Below are 8,448 nucleotides of genomic sequence, written 5' to 3' on the forward strand. Positions count from 1 at the left end.
GGGAGTCAATGGGCCTTAATGGGCCATAGTGGAAAGGAGGAGGAGGCGGCCAAGGTGGCCCCCCAAGCCCAATCCGAATTGGGATGGGGGCCGGCCCCCCTTTCCTTCTCTCCTTCTACCCCTTCCTTCCCTCTCCTACTCCAACTAGGGAAGGGGGAATCCTACTTCCACCAGGAGTAGGACTCCCCCCTTGGGCGCGCCTAGGAGGCCGACCCTCTCCCCCTCCTCCACTCCTTTATATGTGGGGGAGGTGGCACCCCATAGACATGCAAGTTGATCATTGATCCCTTAGCCGTGTGCGGTGCCCCCTCCACCATAATCCACCTCGGTCATATCATCGTAGTGCCTAGGAGAAGCCCTGCGGCAGTAGCTTCATCATCACCGTCATCACACCGTCGTGCTGACGAAGCTCTCCCTCGACACTCAGCTGGATCGAGAGTTCATGGGACGTCACCGAGCCGAACGTGTGCAGATCACGGAGGTGCCGTACTTTCGGTATTAGGATCGGTCGAATCGTGAAGACGTACGACTACATCAACCACGTTGTCATAACTCTTCCGCTTAAGGTCTACGAGGGTACGTGGACGACACTCTTCCCCTCTCATTGCTATGCATCACCATGATAGATCTTGCGTGTGCGTAGAATTTTTTTGAAATTACTGCATTCCCCAACAGCATTAACGTTTACAATTCTCTTGAATTGAACTTTCAGGATTTGTCAAACTTCAAATTCTTGACTCTTAAAAATCCTAATACTATGATTATTTTGGAATGGAGGGGGTTCATTTGAATATACATTGTACACGAGTATATAATTTAAAAATGCAGCTTAGCTCAATTCATGCATGGTTCTAGATATAATCTCCTTGGTTGCAAACAATAGTTAAACATGTGTATGAATATATAGCATGTTCAAATGCACAACAAAGATTGATGCCCCTTTTAGATATGTTTTACAATGCCATTATCTTGAATTCAAATAGTTGAATGCATTTCCTATGATTTCGAATCTTTGAAACCACTTTTATGTTGAGTTCAACATGTATTCTATTTCATAGCTAGCAATTTGAAATGCATCCATGTATGTGACAAATGTATAAAGTGCTTGGCACTAACAACACAGAGTGCACTAATGTTTATATATGAATTGCAAAAGCCATGCATTGTCTAGATTTCAAACCACTCTCACTCTATGGATCAATAATGTGAAATAAACCCATACACATGCTCAAATTCAATAGAGTATGGGTGTCTGATAGACCAATGTTCGTTCATACGCAAATTGCAAAATTCATGATCCCATCCAAAATTTTAATGCAATTTATATTTTAATGCGTAGAACCTCCTTTTACGCGTAGATGCACTATGCCTCGGCCCCTCCTCACACACACGCTATATATCTCTCTATCTGATGAATAAGTGCACACACTTTATATACATCGGCATTTCTCTCTCACACATGCTCACACTCTCTCCCGAGGTGTCTCACACACACTCTATATATATATATATATATCCTTCTCTCTCTCTTACTACTATGTATGACTCTTTTCACTGATCTCAGTTGGAAAACACAATTTCTCTCACATGCATATATACACACGCACGATCTCTGCTGGCCCTCTATATGCGCATATATCTGCCTACGTGTCTCCCGCATGCACACTATCTTTAGGCATCTCTCGCACACATTGCCCCCACCTCTCTCTTACTAGTTGGCGGATATTATTCCATCATATCATTCGGTAGGATATTCCTGACTGTTAGGCCAGATGGTAATAAGAGGCAAATTTTTACCCAAGTTCGGGCCTTGCAATTGAGGAAAAATCCTACTCCTGGTACTGTATATTTGTGATTGGGGTGTGTACAAAGTACACGTGAATACCAGCCATTGTGTGTGTGTATATACTATCGATGAACTAGCCCTCGGGCTTATATAACATACTCGGGGCCTAGGGTTACAAATTATATATAGTCGGCTTATCATTAGTGGGGATAGAGTCCTCCATGACTCCGGTAGCTTCGTCTTGTACGCCGAGTCCTCCATGGGTCTTCGTACAACGCGTCTTGGTCCGACCTATGTGGCGCAGGACAAAACCAACCCATGAGTCCTCGCGTCGATCCACCACACCTAGATGTGCCCACCACACCCCACACACCATCTACCACTAAGAAAATAAGCATATGCAATAGTACAAAGTTATACATGAAAGTTAATTGCATGGTGCATCCAATGATATTTGTTCTGTATTGTGAATGTTTATATTTCCTCCTAAAAAATTAGTCACGTGAAAGAGAAATGAAGGGCATATATCTCTTTATCTTCACCGCACACCCCCTCTCTCTACACCAGTTTCACATACGCACACAAACTATCTCTTGGCCCTCTAAAAGTATGCCCCTGACACATTCACGCGTGACAGTCACTATATTACAAGCGAAAGCACTATATGGTCACTGAACTTCAGAATATGCTCATTACTGTCACCGTATACATTCTTGTGGGGATCATATGGTATCTAGCTCACCGTATGTCTTCGTATTTGGTTGATGACACTGAGGGCCATTGTATTTGAAGCATGCTCTGTGTTTTGTTAACGACACTTACGGTCACTGTATTTGAAGCGAAAGCACGATATGGTCACTGGACTTCAGAATAAGCTCATTACGGTCACCATACACATTTTATGGTGCTAATCTACCTGTGGTTGGATGGTTAGGAGGACAGTGGTATCCCCAGCCCACAAGAGTTAAAGTCCTAGTGCTCGCATTTATCCTGGATTAATTTCAGTATTTTCCGGCAATGTGTGTTTAGTGTGAGGAGACGTTCCTCTCGACTACGAGGCACCTACAGTGACTTCATAAAATCTCAAGATGATATGCTGGCTCACTCCATCGAAGGTGCTCATAGGGGTAGTGTGTGTGTGCGTTTATAGGGGTGAGTGTTTGCGCATATATATGAGCGCTTCTGTCTATACTATGTTAAAAAATACATGTCGTGATTATACGGTCACTAGCTCACCGTACAACTCTGTAATTTGTTGATGACACGACCAATTGACCAGTCAAATGTTCCACGTGGCGCAACTAGTGTTGTACCATCATCGTAGGTTACCATGGGGCCCACCTATGATAGAAAGAAATGGTAGCTTGCATTTGTACTGTGTTAATAAAATACATTTTGTGGTGATCATACGATCACTGGCTCACCATACAGCTCTGTAATTTGTTGATGACACAATCAATTGACCAGTCAAACAGTCTACATTCATTCATCGGCGCACATTACCATAGGGCCCATCTGTCAACGCATATATGAAAGACAGAAATGGTAATTAATTAGTGTTCGATGGGGATTCAAAGTCATGAGACCTCAGGTTAGCAGCCCGCGTTCCCTAACCACAACGGACAAGTTCGCCTTGTGATGATATGCTGAGCCGACCGTTTTAATTGCATGCAAGCACGTGATAACCCACAAGTATAGGGGATCAATTTTAGTCTCTTTCGATAAGTAAGAGTGTCGAACACAACGAGGAGCTAAAGGTAGAACAAATATTCCCTCAAGTTTTATCGACCACCGATACAACTCTATGCACGCTTGACGTTCGCTTTACCTAGAACAAGTATAAAACTAGAAGTACTTTGTAGGTGTAACGGGATAGGTTTGAAAGAATATAAAGAGCACGTAAACGAAAAATAGGGGCCATTTTAGGTAAAGAAGCAATAAAGTTAGTATAGCGAGTGTGGAAAAGTGGTGGTAGGAGTTGCAAAATTGTCCCTAAGCAATTGACTACTCTACTAGATAGATAGTTTTATGTGGGAGAGGCCACTGCTAGCATGTCATCCCTGACTTGAAATTCTATGCACTTATGATTGAAACTATTAGCAAGCATCCGCAACTACTAACATTCATTAAGGTAAAACCCAACCATAGCATTAAGATATATTGGTCCCTCTTCAATCCTGTATGCATCAATTTCTATGCTAGGTTGAAGCTTCTGTCACTCTTCCCTCCAATACATAGTCCTATCAACATACAACTAACCCAATGGTGTGACCCACGTGCGCGCTCATATGATGGGCACCAAAGGACAACAACAGAACCACAAGCAAATTAACCCAATCATAGCAATTCACCAATTACCGATAGGACAACGGAAATCTACTCTGACATCATAGGATGGCAACGCATCATTGGATAATAATGTAACAACCCCAAAATTGGGTTATCAATTTTTGTGCTATTATTCTTTCCTGGCAATCATTTTCAAAATATTTCTCCTAAGTTTGCTGGAAGACTCTGAGGATTCTTTTCATTTCCAACCATTCAAAACCTTGCTCATGTCTTGGTCAGTGGGCAAGACCTCATTTGCATCCTCTCAAACCCTCTCAAACCCTAATTCCAAATTTTTGGAATTTGAGTATGCCATTTGTGAATACAAAGGAGTCATCCTTTTCATTGATCTTTTGATCATCCCAATTGTTCCCAGAGACCCTTCTACCTTTCTGAACTCTGGATATGCAAAAATATTGCTAAGTCCCATGCAATATTTTTGAATTGTGATTTATTCCTCTCTTGTCTTTCTGCGGAATAAAATCCAAAGGCATAGCTAGCCATCTCCTAAATTCATGAGAATTGGTGGAGTTGATATTTATGCCTAATGCAAGGTCTGGCAAATATATTGGCCATAATTAAATAAGGAAAATTGCTTTTTCTTATTTTATGCCAATATTCCAATCTTGCCATTTTCTAAAGGAACTACTAATTTTATAGCAGAGAAAATTCCCACATAAGTTTTGGAGCTTTTCCTTACTATATATTCACTAGTTCCATCCTAATCTTATGATTCTATAGTTCAAAATTGGGCACATGATCCAATGCAAGTTTCTGCCTTCTCTGAAATTTTGCAAAGGCAGTGCTTTATTACTAATTCCAAATGAGCTCAAATTTGTAAGGGTGATTAACATGGATAAATAACCCATGGATACCAAAGATGAGCTCAATCCCTTCCTCCTAGCTCCCTGTGCAATTTTTCAAAGTTGCTGACCAGATTGCAACTTGGTGAAGAAAGTACCTTCATAGAGTTTCCAAATGGGATGAAACTTTGCCATATTCTCAAGTATCTCAAATAATTAGCCTCCACCTAAATTCAGTTCATTTCATTGAACTATGTGAGCACATGAGCCATTCTTGTTTCCTGCCCAAATTTTCAGTTTGTGAAGCAAGTGTATTTTATCTTGCTCCATTACGGCTGAACATTTTCCCAAAACTTCTCCTACTCCCATAACCTAGCTCCAACCAATTTTGTCTCATTTAAGTTAGCCATTTGCCCTGAGGATTTTTCTCAAGTTTCTGGGCAAAAATAATAGCTGTGAAGGAAGTACCATCTTGGAGGGTCCATTTGGTATGAAAGTTTTACAGCATCATGGATGTCCAAATCATCAAGCATTGCCAAGTTTTAGCTCAATCCAACACTCCTAGTGAGTGCTCCTTCCTCATTTAGTTTCTGGACATAATTTGGCAGTTGCAATGTGACTCTGTTAAATACTTGTCCTAATGACCTCATAATTCCGAGGACCATAGTCCTTGCTATCCTAAGACTCCCAGACATCAAGTTTACCTTTTAACCTCTCTGGTTTTATCTCTAGAATGTGGCCAAGTTTGCAACAACAAACTTGTGAGGCTTAGTTTACTCTTCTCCCTTTGTCTCTGTCCATTTCTTTACCGTAGTAATACTCTACATTGGAAGGACTAAGCTATAGACATAGTTTGGCATGGGGTAGAATGCCAGAGCGCGTGTTGTCGGTGGTGACCACGGGAAATGCGGGCGAAAATGGTGGTCTTGCCACTGTTCTCGTCGGCAGCGCAGCTCCGACCGGCTCTGGCCTCGCCATTAGTGTCCTACAGTCCCCCCTCCACGTCGTCTTCTCGGTGGATCCCTCTCCCCCTCTGTTTTCTTCTCTGGCGAGCCGTGCCAACGACTGAGCAGTGCGTGCCCGTGAGCTCATCTTATTCCCTGCCCCTGTCCTCTTCCTGCTTTCGTCTCCGAGCGTTGCTTGTCTCCGTGAGCCTCTAGCGCTCGTCCGCTTCCCCCTCGTCGCCTTCCCGTGCGTCCCCGTGACCGCTGTGGCCGCCAGAGCGTTGGCCGGACTTGCCTGGTGGCACTCGGCTCAGCCACACCTCTTCCCGGCTATTTAAGGGGCCGGCGACCCCCTCAAGCACTGCAGCAGCCCCTCCCCTCATATCTATGCTTCCCCGAGCCACCCGTTCCTCCCCGGATTCCCTCCTCCACCACCATCGCTGCGGTGGCCGCCGCATCAGGCTCTGCTCGATTCCGGCAATGCCGTGCCCCTCTCGCCATTCCACCTCCACTTCTGCATTCCCCAGGGTCCGGCAAACCTCTCCGTGGCCTTGGCCTCTCCTTTTTCCCACCATAGCCCCACTTCACCGGCGGCCGAAGCTCATCTCCGCCGCCAGCCCTGCTGCTCCCGCTACGGTGCTCGTCGGCGGCAGAAGCTACCATCTCTGGATGCACCTCTCCCCGCTGGTCATCTGGGTATGCCGCACGCCTCCAGCGGTGGTCGGAAGCGCCGCGAGCGCCATCGAGGCGGTCGTCTCCCTCGGCTCGTCGCACCCCCGAGCAGAGGAAGCAGAAGGCCAAGCCAGGCAGGCCCACCCCCACACGACCCCACCTGGCAGCGACCCAGGCGCATTGACCTGGTCCTATCAGCGTGGATAAGTGATGGACCCCACCTTGCGCGGGTCCCGCTTGTCATTGATCGAAGACGTGCCCAGTCAGCGTAAGTGGAGACGCATCCCCGAAGTGCGTTTTCATTTCTCTGAAGACGTATTCAGTGTAGTACGTTTTACTAGTAACTGAAAACCTATTTCCCATAGCTTCACTTTTTCTTCTCTGGAAATGTATTTTCTCAAATATGCTTTCTCTTTTTCAGCCTCGCCCGCCGAAGTGGCTATTTTGTGAACGTTCACTATTTGGTGCCTCTTCTGCCTAAAAAGTGAACGGCCACAACTTTGCGCTCGTAACTCCGATTGAGGTGATTCCAACGTTCATGTTCTCTGTTCATCGAGCTCTTTTCGGTGGAACCATTTTCTTTATGTTTGCACATTCTGAAAATGACCATTTTTCCCTTGCTCTAATTCAGCCCTTTTGAGAGAGAACCGTTCCCCGACAATATTTTTCGAGGATTGATCGCACTCATCCCCGGAGTATTTCTCGAACCCCAGGCAAGCCAACATATTAGCATGAGCCCAAAATTTGCATGTTGACTTTGCTTGCACCTCGTGTGTGTGTTTAGTTACAGTATTTTCTTGCCTGTTCCGTCTGCTGTTATTTCAGTCGTGCTATATGTTTTTGATATCTGCTTTCATAATTTGACATGCTAGATGGATGTTGCTACTAATTATATCGTGCCTCTGTCTAGTTTAGTTTCATGTTAGTAGTATCGATGTTATGATGATTCTGTTGCACTAGTGGAATTACTAGTACTTGGTATTGCCATGTTTCACATGTTATCACCGTTCATTTGAAAAGATTGATGTTTTGTTACCGCATCTGTATGTTGCAAGCTAGTTGTTGCATTCATGATAAAAATTCTTGCATGACGATTGATGATGGAGAAGTTAATAATATAACTTAATAACATACCTCCTCCGTCATCGATGGGATCGAGTCATAGTGCCACCAAATCGAGCTTTTTCCAGTGCAACCACATTTGCCTATTATGGCCAGGCCCTAGCTGGGTCTATTGTCATGCCTCTCGCCGGTGCCTCCAACGAGGGAACGTTATGGGCATGCGCTACCCTGATCAGGTAGGCAAACATAAGCCTTGTGTGCCCGTAATTGGATGATAAGCGCTTTTGTCCCCGTTTGGGACCGTTTTGCCATGATGGTGGTCGTTGGTGTCTTTGGTAGGCACGGGGCCACCCAGGACTGAACCCTAAGGGGGTGTTGGTCGGAGTGGCCGGGAGAGTGTCATGGCAGTAGGACAGCTTTGTCGGAATGCCGTTGGTCCACCCGAATGGGAGTGCGAGGCCATGGATTCTGTGGTGTGGGTACAGTGCGCTACCTCTGTAGAGTGTATATTAAGTCTATCGATAGCAACACAGTTCGTAGTAGGTCACACTATCGGGTCTTGGTTGAAATGGAGGATAAATCTAAAATATTTAATTTGATGAATAATGTGTAATGAATAATGTGGTGACTTGGACTATGAGATAGTCGTGAGAAGTCACGGTGATGTTTTGATATGATCACGAGGTGAGGTCTCGGTGAGTGTTGAACCAAGTGTGGTTCCGTTTGTGATCCGTGAGTGATCACCGTTTGGTTACAAGGTAACCCGTTGAACCGAGTATGGTTCCGTTTGTGATTCGTCATGATCATCATTCGGTTGCGAGGCAACCCGTTGGTAAGAGAGTCCGAGGGACTC

Source organism: Triticum dicoccoides, chromosome 2A (genome assembly GCF_002162155.2).
Source record: "Triticum dicoccoides isolate Atlit2015 ecotype Zavitan chromosome 2A, WEW_v2.0, whole genome shotgun sequence".
NCBI lineage: Eukaryota > Viridiplantae > Streptophyta > Magnoliopsida > Poales > Poaceae > Triticum > Triticum dicoccoides.